The 15,149-nt window shown below is 54.4% G+C and overlaps 1 protein-coding gene across 1 annotated transcript in view; it reads left to right on the plus strand.

Moving 5' to 3' along the window:
* The first annotated feature begins 2,612 nt into the window (after positions 1-2,612).
* Positions 2,613-15,149, plus strand: part of Pou2f2 (POU class 2 homeobox 2) — a 106,929-nt gene continuing 94,392 nt past the window's right edge. Inside the window, exon 1 of the mRNA XM_045134477.1 lies at positions 2,613-2,674. The gene's annotated coding sequence lies outside the window, so the exon portion shown is untranslated. The remainder of the gene's footprint in view (positions 2,675-15,149) is intronic.

Here is a 15,149-nt window from a genome sequence, read left to right on the forward strand (position 1 = left end):
GTGTGCCAGGACCTCTAGCCACTGCAAAAGAACTCCAGACGCATGTGCCACCTTGTGCATCTGGCTTCCTTGGGATCTGGAGAACGGAACCTGGGTACATGGGCTTCACAGGCAAAGCGTCTTAACCGTCAAGCCATCTCTCCAGCCACTGTTGTCTTTTTGAAGTAGGGGTCTCACTCTATAACCCAGGTTGGCCTTGAACTTAGAGTGCTCCCCACCTGCCTCAGCCTCTTGGGTATGGGGATTACAAGTGTGAGACACCATTCCTGCCTCACTACAACTTTATAACTTTTCTTTCTTTTTTAATACTGTAGGTAGATTAAAATTTATTTATTTCAAAGAGAGAGAAAAGCACACCAGGACCTTTAGCTATTGCAAACAAACTCCAGACTCATGCACCACTTTGTGCATCTGGCTTTATGTGGGTACTAGGGAATTAAACCCAGGCCCTTAGGCTTTTAAGGCAAGTGCCTTAACTGCTGAGCCATCTCTCCAGCCCTCCCTTTCCCTCTTTTTATTTATATTTATTTATTTGAGAGAGAGAGAGAGAGAGAGAGAGAGCGCCTGTCAGGACCTTCAGCCACAGCAAACAAACTCCAGATGTATGTTCTACCTTGTGCATCTGGCTTATTTGGGTCCTGGGGAATCAAACCTGGGTCCTTTGGCTTTTCAGGCAAGTGCCTCAACTGTTAAACCATCTCTCCAGCTCAGCCCCCCACCCACTTTCTCTCTCCCTTTTATTTTATTTTTCTTGTTTGGTTTTTCAAGGTAGGGTTTCACTCTAGCCCAGGCGGATCTGGAGTTCACTATATAGTCTCAGGGTGGCCTGAAACTCACGGCGGTTCTCCTACCTCTGCCTCCTGAGTGCTGGGATTAAAGGCGTGCGCCACCATGCCTGGCTCCTTCCCTCCCTCCTTCTCTCTCTCTCCCTCCCTCTCTTTCTTTGTTTGAAGTAGGGTCTTGCTCTAGCTCAGGCTGACCTGGAATTCACCATGTAGTGATCCTTCTGTGTCTGCCTCCCAAGTGCTGGAACTAAAGGTGTGCACCACCATGTCTGGGAAAGAGACAAAAAGAGGCAGGGAGAGAGGGAGAGAACGGGCACGCCAGGGTCTCTGGTGGCTGCAAACGAACTCCAGTTGCATGTGCCACTTTGTGCATCTGGCTTTATATGAGTACTGGGGAATTGAACTTGGGTCAGTAGGCTTTGCAGGCAAGCACCTTAATCTCTGACACATCTCTCTGGCCCCAGGTCTGTAACTTTCATTTCCGTCTCTCACCACTCAGAGGCACCTTTAATGGGCACTCCTTTACATTTCCTTCTCTTTGGATCCTGCCGGCTGTCCTTTGAGACACACAATTTGCTAATTAATTTATCCATCCGTTCACTCAGTCATCTATTAGGTTCTTACAGAGCATTACAGACTTGCTGAGTCCTCTGCCAAATATTAAAGTTGCAAGATGTAGTTCCTGCCATTCAGAGAGCTTCTTGACATGGCATTCTGTAATCCTAGCACCTGGGAAGCCGAGGCAGGAGGATCACTGTGAGTTACAGTCTAGCCTGGGGGCTACAGAGTGACTTTCAGGTCAGCCTGGGCTACAATGATACTGTACTTCAAAACAACAAAAAGGGGGGGGGAGCTGGAGAGATGGCTTAGCTGTTAAGTGCTTGCCTGTGAAGCCTAAGGACCCTGGTTCAAAGCTCAATTCCCCAGGACCCACGTTAACCAGATGCACAAGGGGGTGCACACATCTGGAGTTCATTTGCAGGGGCTGGAGGCCCTGGCATGCCCATTCTCTCCCTCTCTCCCTCCCTCTCTCTCTCTCTCCCTCCCTCTCTCTCTCTCTCTCTGTCTGCTGTTCTCAAATAAATAAATAGAATTTCTTTTTTAAAGGCTGGGTATGGTGGCACATGCCTTTAATCTCAGCACTCAGAAAGCAGAGGTAGGAGGATGGCTGCTGTGAGATTGAGGCCAGCTTGAGACTACATAGTGAATTCCAGGTTGTCAAGACCCTACCTTGAAAAATGAAAAGAGGGCTGGAGAGATGGCTTAGTGGTTAGGCGCTTGCCTGTGAAGCCTAAGGACCCCGGTTCGAGGCTCGGTTCCCCAGGTCCCACGTTAGCCAGATGCACAAGGGGGCGCACGTGTCTGGAGTTCATTTGCAGTGGCTGGAGACCCTGGTGCGCCCTCTCTCTCTCTCTCTCTCTCTCTCTCTCCCCCCTCTTCTCTGTCTGTCACTCTCAAATAAAAATAAACAAAAAAAAATTTTTTTAAAGACTTTAAAAAATGAAAAAGACAAATGAAAAGCAAAGAAAACAAAAAGAGGAACTTCCTGACTGCCGGGCAGACGACAGTTCAGAGATGAGCGCCAGTGCGCCCGTCACGGGATGGGAACGCTGAGCTTGGGGTCCACATACAGCCCCCCGAGAGCAACAAGTGGCCAACAGGGCTTGAGTCCCAGGCACCTGTCTCCAGGCCTCAGGACCTGGTGGCTGTTGATGGCCAGAGCAGAGGAAAAGCCCCCCGCTGGAGGGGAGCGTCGTCCTCCCACGGGAGGCTGAACCCCCCCCCCCGCCTGGATGTTCACTGCAGTCTCTCTCCGCTCTTCCTCCAGGTTCTGGGCTGGACCGGGTTGGTGGCCTGAATGCATTAGCTTCGCTGCGTCTGCCCAAGAGGTAAGTGCCCTGGCTTCTCGCGCGCTTTCTGCCGCCTTCTTTGCTTTCTCATCCCGGTTACCCGCTTCCCCTTTGGGGTGGACAAATTTTCCCCTGCTGTCCCCTGGTCTCTAGAGATCACACTCTGGTATGTTTCCTTCCTCCACGTGTCCTGTGGCTTCTTGGCTAATACTGTATCTCTACGTTGGTGACCATGGGCTTTTTATTTTATTTTATTCTTAGTATTTGCAGGTGAGATTTTTTTACTCTAGCTCAGGCCTTCCTGGAATTCACTACGTAGTCTCAGGATGGCCTTGAACTCACGGTGATCCTCCTACCTCTGCCTCCGGAGTGCTTGGGATGAAAGGCGTGTGCCACCAAGCCTGGCTACACCGTGGGCATCTCTGTTGATGGATGTCTGGGCTCTGTGGGAGAAAAAAAATGGGGGTGGAGTGTGGATACCCTAGTGGCCTGCATCACAGTTTGGGGGATGGATGTACCTGACCGCAAGGGACTTTTGGGAAGTCAGCGCTTTCGTATTCTCCTCTGTAAAGGAGAATAATAGCGGGCTGGAGAGATGGCTCAGTGGTTAAGGCACTTGTCTGCAAAGCCTAAGAACCCGGGTTTGATTCCCCAGCAGCCAGATGTACAAGGTGGTGCACGTGTCTGGAGTTTGTTTGTAGTGGCTGGAGGCCCTGGCACACCCATTCTCTCTTTTTGCCTTTCTCTCTCTCTCATAAATAAATAAATAAAATATCTTTAAAAAATAGGATACTAGGGCTGGAGAGATGGCTTTGCGGTTAGGGTGGTTAGGGTGCTTGTCTGCAAAGACAAAGGACCCAGGTTTGATTCCCCAGGACCCATGTAAGGCAGATGTACGTGGTGGTGCATGTGTCTGGAGTTCGTTTGCAGTGGCTGGAGGCCCTGGTGCGCCCATTCTCTCTCTCCCTCTCTACCTCTCTGTCTCTGTCTCTATCTCTCTCTCTCTCCCCCCTCTGTCTCTCTCTCCCCTCTGTTTGCAAATAGATAAATAAATAAAACATTTAGAAGTAGAATAGCCGGGTCTGATGGTGCATGTCTTTAATCCCAGCCCTTGGGAGGCAGAGGTAGGAGGATCGCTGTGAGTTCGAGGATAGCCTGAGGCTACATAGTAAATTCCAAGTCAGCCTGGGCAAGAGTGAGAACCTCCCTCAAAAAAACAAACAAAAAGTAGAATAATAGAATTCACTTGAGTGTAACCCCGAGAGCAAAGGCTGTGTGATGATGGCTCAGTTCCCTTATCTGTCAAAGGAGTGGAATTTATGGTCCCTACCACGGAGGGTGTTGTGAAAATGGAAGAATCTACTCTTTAAAGCACATAGCCCTGGAAAGTGGGAACTGGAGAGGCAGCTGGAAGCTCTCCCTCAACTAATCAGGAGTTTCGGAGCCCAGTGAGGCTCTGGAAAGGAAGCCAGGCCTCTCCAGTGGGCTGAGCTCAGCAGAAGCCAGCCGTCCTCAACATTCGCCCGGCTGCAAAGTTCGGTTTTGTGGGACACCCTGCAATGACATCAGGACAGCCTTATTTCCACCAGAGCCTCAGGACCCTGGAGAGCTGCCCGTCCACCTCACAGGCTGCCCTAACCAGTCCTTTACCGTGGAAACGCGGGTACTTTGGGAAGCCCGAGCAAGGCCTCTGTAGCTCAGGGCTTGGCGCCCAACTGGTGTGATTGCAAATCTGAGGGACTGGAACACGGGTGGAGGACATCTCTGCAGCTCTGTGACGGCCCAGATGCAAATACAACCCTGACTGGGCAGGTTTTCTGAATTTACAACAGAAGCCAGAAGGGTTGGGGATGGGCCTCAGTTGGTTGCGTGCTTGCCTCACATGCACCAGGTCCTGGGTTTGACCCATAGCATTCCACAAACCAGGTGTGGTAGGACGTACTCGGTCATCCCAGCACTATGAAAGGTGGAGCAAGGAGGGTCTGAAGTTCAAGGTCATCTTTGGCTACAAAGTGAGTTTGAGATCATCCTGGACTTCACGAGACTCCCCGATTGGAGACAATGACAGATACACAAAGACAGGAGCTGAGTGTGGTGTGAAACTTGCAATCCTAACACTTGGGAGGCTGAGGCAGAAGGATTGCTGTGAGTTTGAAGTTTGATGCCAGCCAGGATTACACAGTGCAACCCTAGTCTCAAAACAACAACAACAAAAAAGGCCGGAGAGGTAGCTTAGTGATTAAGGCACTTGCCTGTGAAGCCTAAGGACCCAGGTTCGATTCCCTAGTACCTACATAAGCCAGATGCCCTAGGTGAAGCATGTGTCTCTATGAGCCAGTCTCTCTCTCTCTCTCTCTTTCACCTAAAAATAAATAGATAAAGCCAGGAGTGGTGGCACATACCTTTAATCCCAGCACTTGGGAGGCAGAGGTAGAAGGATCACCGTGAGTTTGAGGCCACCCTGAAACTCCATAGTGAATTCCTGGTCAGCCTGGACTAGAGTGAAACCCTACCTCAAAAAATATATATATTTATTGTATATATGTAAGTACAATGATTGAGATGGGGAGGTAATATGATGGAGAATGGAATTTCAAAGGAGAAAGTGTGGGGGGAGAGGGTATTACCATGGGATTTTTTTATAATCACGGAAAATGTTAATAAAAATTAAATTAAAAATATATATATATATTAAAAAAACCAGAAAGGAGCTGGGGATGTTAGGTGTGGTCCTCAGTGCCACAGAAGCTAGGAGAGGTGGCATCCACCTGCTTTCCCAGCACTTGGGAAGTGGAGGCAGGAGAACCAGAAGTTCAAACTCACCCTGGGGTCCATAAAGATTTTGAGGCCAACCTGGGCTACATGAGACCCTGTCAAGAAGACAGAGAAACCAGAAATCAGATTTTAATGGGAAATCTCCCAGTTTTTAAATACTGGTACATAACACACATTGAAAATAGTCCTGCTTGCCGTGGTAGAGATCTCACCACAAGAAATCATATCTAGCCGGGCGTGGTGGCGCACGCCTTTAATCCCAGCACTCGGGAGGCAGAGGTAGGAGGATCGCCGTGAGTTCGAGGCCACCCTGAGACTCCATAGTGAATTCCAGATCAGCCTGGGCTAGAGTGAGACCCTACCTCGAAAAAAAAAAAAAAGAAGAAATCATATCTATATTTACCTAGTTGCGCTATGTCTTATGGGTACTCACAGACCCTTCCCCCCCAAAGTTCATTCACGAACCCCTGTTTTAGGACCTGGGACCTGGGTATCTTAGTTACAGAATTTCTCTCTCTCTCTCTCTCTCTCTCTCTCTCTCTCTGTCTCTCTCTGACCGGATGTCCCCTTTGTAGCCCAGGTTGACCTTGAACTCTCAACTCTTTCTTTCTTTTTTAAATTTTTAAATTTTTATTAACAACTTCCATGATTATAAAAAATACCCCATGGTGATACCCCCCCTCTCCCCACTTACCCCTTTGAAACTCCACTCTCCATCATACCCCCTCCCCATCTCAATCAGTCTCTCTTTTACTTTTTTTTTTTTTTTTTTTTTTTTTTTTTTTAAAGTATATTTTTTTAATTATTTATTTATTTATTTGAGAGCGACAGACACAGAGAGAAAGACAGGTAGAGGGAGAGAGAGAGAGAATGGGCGCGCCAGGGCCTCCAGCCTCTGCAAACGAACTCCAGATGCGTGCGCCCCCCTGTGCATCTGGCTAACGTGGGACCTGGGGAACCGAGCCTCGAACCGGGGTCCTTAGGCTTCACAGGCAAGCGCTTAACCGCTAAGCCATCTCTCCAGCCCTCTCTTTTACTTTTGATGTCTTGATATTTTCCTCCTTTTATGATGGTCTTATGCAGGTAGTGTCAGGCACTGTGAGGTCATGGATATCCAGGCCATTTTGTGTCTGGTGGGAGGCATGTTGTATGGAGTCCTGCCCTTCCTTTGGCTCTTACATTCTTTCCGCCACCTCTTCCGCATTAGACCCTGAGCATTGGAAGGTGTGATACAGATATTGCAGTACTGAGCACTGCGGTTCTTTCTTTCTTTCCTTCCTTCTTTCTTTCTTTCTTTCTTTCTTTCTTTCTTTCTTTCTTTTCTTGTGTGTGTTTTTTTGTTTTTCGAGGTAGGGTCTCACTCTAGCTCAAGCTGACCTGGAATTCACTATGTAGTCTCGGGTGGCCTTGAACTCATGGTGATCCTCCTACCTCTGCAACCCGAGTGCTGGGATTAAAGGGGTGCACCACCACGCCCGGCCTCCCAGCACTTTCTTCAGGGAACCCAAGTCACATCTTGCCCAGGACGTCATGTCTTTGAGGTGGAAGGGAGGGTCTGGGAGCCTCTAAGCTTTACCATCAGGTTGTCTGGAAGCTGGTCTGAAGTTGATTGGGGGCTTTGTGTTTCAGAGTTGGTGGAGACAGTTCTGGGTCTTCAAATAGATATTCATCAAGTGCCCAAAAGCTTTATGGACACATGTGTGATAGAGTTGTTAACCTGTGACGGAGAACTATCACATCTCAATGGAGCAAGTGATCCTTAGTTAGGGGGCCACCTATGTGCCAAGGACTGTTCTAGACACGTGGCTTTTAATCCTGTGAGGTGAGTGTTAGCCTCCTGTTAACAAAGAGAAAAGAGAGCTTGAGAAATGTCTTAGCAGTCAAGGCTCTTACCCGCAAATCCAAAGGACCCAAGTTCGATTCCCCAGGACCCATGTGAGCCAGATGCACAAGGTGGCACATGTGCCTGGAGTTTGTCTGGAGTTTGTTTGCAGCAGCTAGAGGTCCTGGCATACCCATTCTCTCTCTCCTCTTTCTCACCCAGAATGTCAGCATTTGCACTCAGGACTGCCTGAATTTAAAGTTTTCATTTTACCACCTCACCCAAACCCGATGGTTTTTGGAATCTTGGTGGCAAATATCTGCACTTCGGGAATGAATTTCATCTGGGAGAACACTTTACAGAGTCTGATTTAGCATCAACTCTGCCTGACTTAGCAATGATTGGCTAATGCTGGCTGACAGTTTGCAAACTGGCGTGGACCACTGGTTCAAGGAGTAGTTCACGTCTCTGAAAGAGACCCTGATTTTAGGGGTAGACTTCTGTCACGAGACTGTCACAAACACTGCTCCTGTCCACAGTGTCTTTCCATCCTAGCTGCACTCACAAGGTAAGTGCCCCCCCCTCCCGTTGTGCCCCTGGACCTCCTGTGGGAACTGGAGGTCTGGGGTGTGCAAGGCCCCCTCCTGGACCCCAGGCCTGGGTCTGCCTTGCTGCCCTAGCTGGGGTATGGCTCTTTCTCTTCCCTAACCGCCCCACCCCCAGCCCGTGCCAGGCCCTTCTCCTCACTTTGGCTTGTACCCACACCCCACCTCTCCTGAACTTCATTTGAGGACATCCTGCCCTGAACAGCTCCCCTGACCCAGGACTGAAGTATGCCCCCTCTGCCCTGCCCAGCAACATCACGTGAGCCTGATTACGCAGCGTCTCCCCCGCCCAGCCACCCTCCCACCCATAAGCTTCTGAGTGAGGGAATGTCTCTCCTTATCTGATGTGTTTGCCTTGGGTCCCCAGCACAGTATAAATGCTCAGTAAGTTTTTGTTGAATGAATGAATGAATGAGTGAGTGAGTGAATGAATGAGCAACCACGTACACCGACCATATCCAGATCCATCTGTTTATTCCAGTGGCCAACATTCTTGTGGGAGCTCTCGCATACTAGGCATTGAGAATTTGTCTTCAGGGACATAGAGGAGGGACCCCCCCCCCCCACAGACCGTAGCAAGGTACCAGGCTGGGGAAGAGGGAAGAACCGGGTGCAAACAGTACCAACCAGAGCCTGCAAGATGACAGGTGCTGGATTAGGGGAGAGAGGGGACAGATGACTCTCCCAAGTGGCCGTCGAGACATCTCTGGGAGGGGTCAATACCGAGGGGGGGGGGGAACTCCTGATGATCTGCAGAAGCCGCAGTATGTTTCCTTCCCAGTGGGGTGGCTGGTGATGGGCTCCAATCATGTTTGGGAACCATGGACACAGGCTTGGCCTTGGATGGCCAGCCACCATCCCCTGTGCCCGATGCCCTCTTGAGTGCCCAAAGCACGAATACGACTGTGTGACCACCCTCTCTGCTGTCCCTCTCTATCCATTCACAAGAGCATGCGGTGGCGGTGGCGGTGGCTTTTGATGGGAAGCAGTCTGGGGGACGGGCGCTGGTCACAGAGGTCGTGGAGACCCACCCACCAGGGGCGTGCCCCACGGCTCCCACGAGACGGCTGGCAGAGACCCCGGGGTTGGGGGGTAGTGGTCACGAGCACGGGTGTTCAGGAGAGAGAGGATAGGGTGGTGTTCGGTACAGACAGGACCCAAACCAGAAGCGAGTAGGTGCATCAAGAATCTTTGCACCACCCCCTCCCGGTCCAGTCAGCATTCTTTTTGTGGGGGTGGGTTGATGGTCAGGACTTGGGTGTATTCTGTTACAGATGTGGCTCGGATCCGAGCCAGGGGCAGCGGCCGTGGCAGGAAGAACTCTTGGCGTGAGTCGGCTGTGCTTTGGAGGGCAACACTCACAGGGCACGCCTTCAGCTGGCCAGCGCCTGAGCGGGGGGGGGTGGGGGCGTGGGCAGCGGCATTCCTCGCTGGATGTGGAGTCCAGATGCCAGGGGCTGTTTCATCACCGTGGGGTGCTGGGAGGTGACAAGAGAAGACTTGGTCCCTTTGTTGCTGGGTCCCTCGGTGGGGTGGGGTGGGTGGAGACGATGGTGGTAAATGGGGAGCGTCTCTTGGCCACCGGGTAGGGCTCACAGACGTGAAAACCCAGTGAAACTTCCGCTTGCCTCTCTTAGTAGGAACCACGGGCCCCTGCAGCCCCCGCCTGTCCCGTAGCAAGGGAAGGTCGAGTGCCCGTCGGTGCTGCCGAGCCTGGGGTGCCGGATCCCAGGGGCTGAGGGAAGTCTATGGGTTGTGAGTTCGGGTAGAAGGAGACAGGTGTTCCTCAGAGATCCACAGGGAGGGCCGGTCGGCATAGGGTGGTCCTCAGAGACACCCCAGGGGCTTTGTAGCCAGGACTGTCGGGAATCCTGTGCCACACCTGGGACACCTGTCCAACTCTGTCGTCTCTGCACTTTGGCCTCTTCCTTCCCAGGCGTTTCCTGTTCTCCGGCCGGGAGCTGTTTCTGCGTCTTGCACATGAGGAGTGTGTCGATGGCATCTTAGCTTGTTTATTTTGGTGGGGGGTGGGTGGGGAGAGAGCAAGCCACATGGAGGTGCAGAGCCTAATGAAGGTGGAGAGGCGGCAAGAACAGAGAAGGGAGGGGAAGCACTTGAGAGAAAAGCATGAATGGGGGCTGTCCCCTCGCTGCTGCTCCAGAAAGCCTTGTTTGCTTTGCCTGCCTGTGGGTCCCCCCCACCCTTGGGGTATGTGGCAGACAACAGGCTCAGAGGGGGTCATTGAGGGGGAATAAAAGGACCCCAGAAACCTATCGGAGAGATTCAAGGAAACTCAGATCGTGTCCTGCAGTAGAGACATGGGGAAGGAAGGGCTGGAGAGATGGCTTAGCGGTCCAGGCACTTTCCTGCGAAGCCAAAGGACCCCAGGTTCGATTCTCAAGGACCCGCATAAGCCAAATGCACGAGGGGGCGCACGCGTCTGGTTCGTTTGCAGTGGCTGGAGGCCCTGGCGCACCCATTCTCTCTCTCTCTCTCTCTGCCTTTTTCTCTTTCTCAAAAAAAAAAAAAATAACAATAATAAAAAAGAAACGAGGAAGAGAGAAGGAGCTTTGCAGAAAGAAGGGAGGACAGTGGCTACTACATGGGGACCAGGAGGCAGAGTAAGAGGCCATTAGGAAGGAGCAGGGAGAGCTCGCGTGAGGGCATACCCCAGGCGACAGGCCGCTGGCTTGTCGGGGAGAGAAAAGCGGTGTTGGGGACACACGGGGTGGGGGGGGCAGGCACGGCTGGGGGGGGGGGTCAGGGAGGAAGCGCTTCGCGTGAGGCCTCCAGCAGCAGCCTCACCAGGGCCTTCTGTGCCCGGCAGAGCGTGAGGAACTTGGCCAAGGGAGTCAGTGGCCGCCTGGTGTTTCTTAAGGAAGGTGTACGGTGGCCCAGCTGTCCTTGAGGCTACGAGCTGAGACCCTGTGGATACTTGTGACTGACCTTCCATTCTGTCCCCTCCTGGCCCTGGCCAGGGTTGGTGGAGGTGAGGGGGGGGGGATCTATGGGAAGGTCTTGGTCATACTTGGCTTCAGGCCTGGGGAGGCATGAATGTTAAGCTGAGTGGTGTGTGTGTGTGTGTGTGTGTGTGTGAGAGAGAGAGAGAGACACACACACACACACACACTTTGGACACGATATCCCTTTAGTGCTCCCCAGTTCTGCTGTCTTGGGGCCCCTCCACCTCTGTCCATCCACCTCCACCTGTCTTTCATGTCTGGCTCTCCCTTGGGTCTCCCCGCCCGGTCTCATTCTCTTCCCTCAGTCTTTCTGTTATTTTTCTGTGTCATTCTCCCTTCCTGTTTAGCAGCTGTCCCCGGACCGGGTTCCCATCTCTTTATCTGCGGCCGGCCTCTCTGCGTGGCTCAGCACCGGGCTGCTGGCTCGGCCCCGTTCTCTTTCTCTCGGCCTCGGTGCCCCTCTGTTCTCTTTCATCTCCGGCCTGTGTGTCCCTCACTCTGTCTGTCTGTTCTTCCATTCTTGTCTCCCCAGGCTGACCATCCCTGCCTCTGTGTGTGCGTGTGCGTGCGTGCGTGTGTGTGTGCGTGCGTGTGTGTGTGTGTGTGTGTGAGCCGCTCCCCCTCCCTTCCCCCACTATTTTTTTTTTTTTTTTCTGTTTCTAACACCCACACTCACATCCTACCTCAGGAGTAATTGCTTTTGTCTGGGTTGGACTGGACTTGTGGTGGGGGGAGGGCGGGGGGGAGCGGGTGGCGCTGGGGGGGTTGGGAGGGACGGAGGTCGCTTGGTGGAGTTGAGGTGTTGTCCATCAGAGCTGGGGATATGGAAGAGCAGAGGTATGCTTGGCCAAGATGGGAGAAGGGGGGTGGGGTGGGGGGTCCAGGCCCATCCTGGCAGGGGCTTGGGGCCTCTGGCACAGAAGGAAAGAAGGCGGACAGGCCCTGACACCCTACGTGGGGACGGCGTGACGTTAAAACCCGCTGCCACCTTCCCCTCCCCCACTCGGGCTCGGGGATATGACTGCCCCCCCTTCATCATGGACACACACACACACACACACACACACACACACACACACAGGGACACACCCACAGCCTCCATCCCACTCGCGGAAACGCACTTGGTTGTCGACGTACACACTCCACGGGAGTGTCCCGACGCCCAGAGCCCGTCGGGTCTCCGGCGTTCGTCGAGACAGATGACCACGCAGGCCCTCCAGCACAGGTGCGGCCGCCCAGCCCGCCCGGGCACAGGGACACGCGCGCACGCGCACGCGCACACGCACACGCACGTCCCGGAGGCTCACTGAGAACCACGCTCAGACACGCTCCGCCGGGGACGTGGACATACCCACCCCCCTCCCCACCTGTAGATTCTCTAGAACTCACGGGAACGCACAGCCTCCACGGGGGTCACAGGGATACCCGGGGACACTCATCGGTATGCTATACCCACAGCCCCTGGGACACACCCACGGGTAGATGCACAGCCACACGCAGACCGTGGCTCAAGGGTTGGGACACGGGGCAGGGAGAGGCTCCCGGAGTCTTCCCAGCAGAGCTCGAGGGCCTGGGCACACCTCACCACGCACCGTGACTTGGAACCCACGGCCCCTCCTGCCACCAAGCAGTCCATCATCACGCCCAACACCTCACAAGCCCCCCCCCCACCATACTGCCGGCCCCCACAGGTACACGCCAGTCCACGGCCAGAGGCCCGGGTAGCCTTCACCCTCAGGGACCCGCAGGACTGGGATGGCTGGGGCGCTGTGGGTGGGCAGCAGGCTGCCCGGGTGCCCGCTCTTCCTTTCCCCCCGTTCTCCTTTGTTAACTCCAACACATGGAGCCTTCCTTCCCTTGCCCCATTGGCTCAGGATGGTGTCTCCCCAACCTCTTCTCCCACCCCCCCCACCACCACTGGGGCGGGGATGGCTGACCACCTCCTTTATCTATCACCTTCAAAGGGCCCCCATCTCTCTGAGCTGCTCCCATTTGAGGGGATGTTTGCTTTCTTTCCCAGAGGAACTGCCCCTCCACTTATCCCAGCCCCTTCACCTGCAAGTGTGACCCCCCGCACCCATCTGCCTCCGTACCCACCCCCATACTCACCCCCTCTCCTGGTCTCCAAGCTTTCAGCCTCCCTAAACTCTCCTGTACAGGTGGGGACGGGTCCCTCAGAGGTAGGGGTGTGGGGTACACGGGATGGGGGGGGCCTGGGTGCGGCTCCGGGAGAGGAAAGGAAGGCAAGCAAGGGGGAGAGAGAGAGAGAAAGAGAGAGAGAGAGAGAGAGAGAGAGAGGGGCAGAGGCAGGCAGCCAGCCAGCCGGCTTTATATCCCTGCCGTATTGATCCACCATGTCACACAGCCTGGTCGGTCGATAGCCAGCGAGAAAGAGAGGGAGAGAAGGGAGGGGAGGTTTGGGGGAGGGCAGCCGGGACCCCTTAGTCCTGGGCACACCGGGGGCCTCCTGGGCAGGCTATGGGGGCATGCTCGAGACCCCCACTCCTGAAAGACACGCGTCCCGTCCTCCGCCTCTTCCCCTTGGCTGTAGCCCTCTTTCCCCTCAAGAGGTACCCCAGCCTTGGTAGGAAGATTTAAGTTCTAGGTCTTGTCTCCACAGTGACTCTGTTCCCGTTCATTGCCTCAGGCCCCCTTGCAAGTCTGCCAGTCAGGCTGGGCCGCAGGTGGAAACCCCAAGGTGGGTGTCCCGTCAGCACCGGGGCAGACCAGCCCCCGGGGGACACCGCACCTCGTGAGCAAGAAGCAAGCCGTGGCTGAGGGTTCTATTTCCCATCCGTGGCTGGCTGCTGGCCCCTCAGGAGCAGCCTGTGGACACAGGCCCTTTCCCACGAAACCCCTTACCAGGCCAATGCTGGACAGACACACTGAGTATCCAAAAATCATGGCCTCTTCCTAACACTCAGCCTCCTTTTTTTTTTTTTTTTTTTTTTCCAGAACCTTCTACCACCTGGCCCCCTTCAACGACCAACGGGGAAGGTGTCTCCCCTTGGTAGGTTGAGAAGACAGACAGGGTTGAGAGGCCTGTGCCTACGCCTGTGTCCTACATTCTACCCCTGTCTTTCTCTTTTCTGTTTATTTATTTATTTATGAGAGGCACAGAAATAGGCAAGGCGAGAGAGAGAGAGAGAGAGAGAGAGAGAGAGAGAGAGAGAATGGGCGTGCCAGGGCCTCCAGCCACTGCAAAGGAACTCCAGATGCGTGCGCCCCCTTGTGCATCTGGCTTACGTGGGTCCCGTTTGCAGGCAAACGCCTTGACCGCTAAGCCATCCCTCCGCCCCGTCTTTCTCTTTTTTTCTCTGAGCCTCAGTTTCCCTGGTATCCCCACAAAATCCTGCTGAGCTCTAGGGTCTGGACTGGCTGCAGATGCCAGGCAGGGTCACAGGAGGTGTCCGGTTGGGGTGAAGCCAGGGCTAGGAGGGTGCCCGCCTGCCCGCCCCTCCGCGGGGACTGTGGGTCCCAGGTGCTTCCCTCCTCTCGCACCCCAACCCCCCCCCACCTCTTCCAGCCCTGCCCTTTGTCTCCCCAGCCCGGGGCCCGGAGAGGTTGAGAAATCACCTTAGCCTTGACCCGAAGGGGGGGGAGTGGGCGGGCAGAGGAGGGGCGGACAGCATCCCCCACTCTGCGCCCTGCCCGTGGCCGTCCACAGCCCCTCTCCTGCTTTGCTTAGTTAGTACCAGGCCGCCAACACCCCCCTCCCCACCACACACCCTGCGACAGGACGGCTGTTCCCTTTGTTAGGAAGGGGGAGGGGAAAGAGACGAGCTAAGGGGACGTGGCCTGACCCCCGACCTCTCCCCCTCCCTCCTCCCATCTGGGTCCCCAGGGGCTCAGAGCCCCCTTGATGGGCAGTTTTGACCATCAGCCAAATGACTGAGTGGGCAGGGGGCGGGGTGGGCCAGGTAGGGGGGAGGGGAAGGAAGTGTGGCCAGGGCGCCCTCCTCCCCCCCCCCCAGCCCACCCTGGTGCGGATGTGGGGCTGCTCCTTGGGGTGGGGAGGAGGAGGAGGAAGACCTCAGGAGAAGTGGCCGAGGAAAGATAGGTAGACTTGAGGCCAGGCTCCAGCCAGGGGGAAGGTTGTTGTTTGGGGAGGGGGGGGTATTGTTGTGGGCAACCTGATTGGAAATGGGACGAGGAGGGGTGGGGTGGTATGGAGGCAAAGTGTGGGGCTCTCATTGCCAGGGCCGGCGGTCATGGAAGCCCGTGGGTAAGGGGCCTGGCCTGGGCAGACCACCCCCCCCTCTTCCCCTGCCCCACCCCCACCCAGCCTGCGGCATTGGGAGTACATACAGCGAGTTTAAAAAAAAAAAAAAATTAAAAGAAAAAAAATA

Source organism: Jaculus jaculus, chromosome 14, assembly GCF_020740685.1.
Source record: "Jaculus jaculus isolate mJacJac1 chromosome 14, mJacJac1.mat.Y.cur, whole genome shotgun sequence".
Lineage (NCBI taxonomy): Eukaryota > Metazoa > Chordata > Mammalia > Rodentia > Dipodidae > Jaculus > Jaculus jaculus.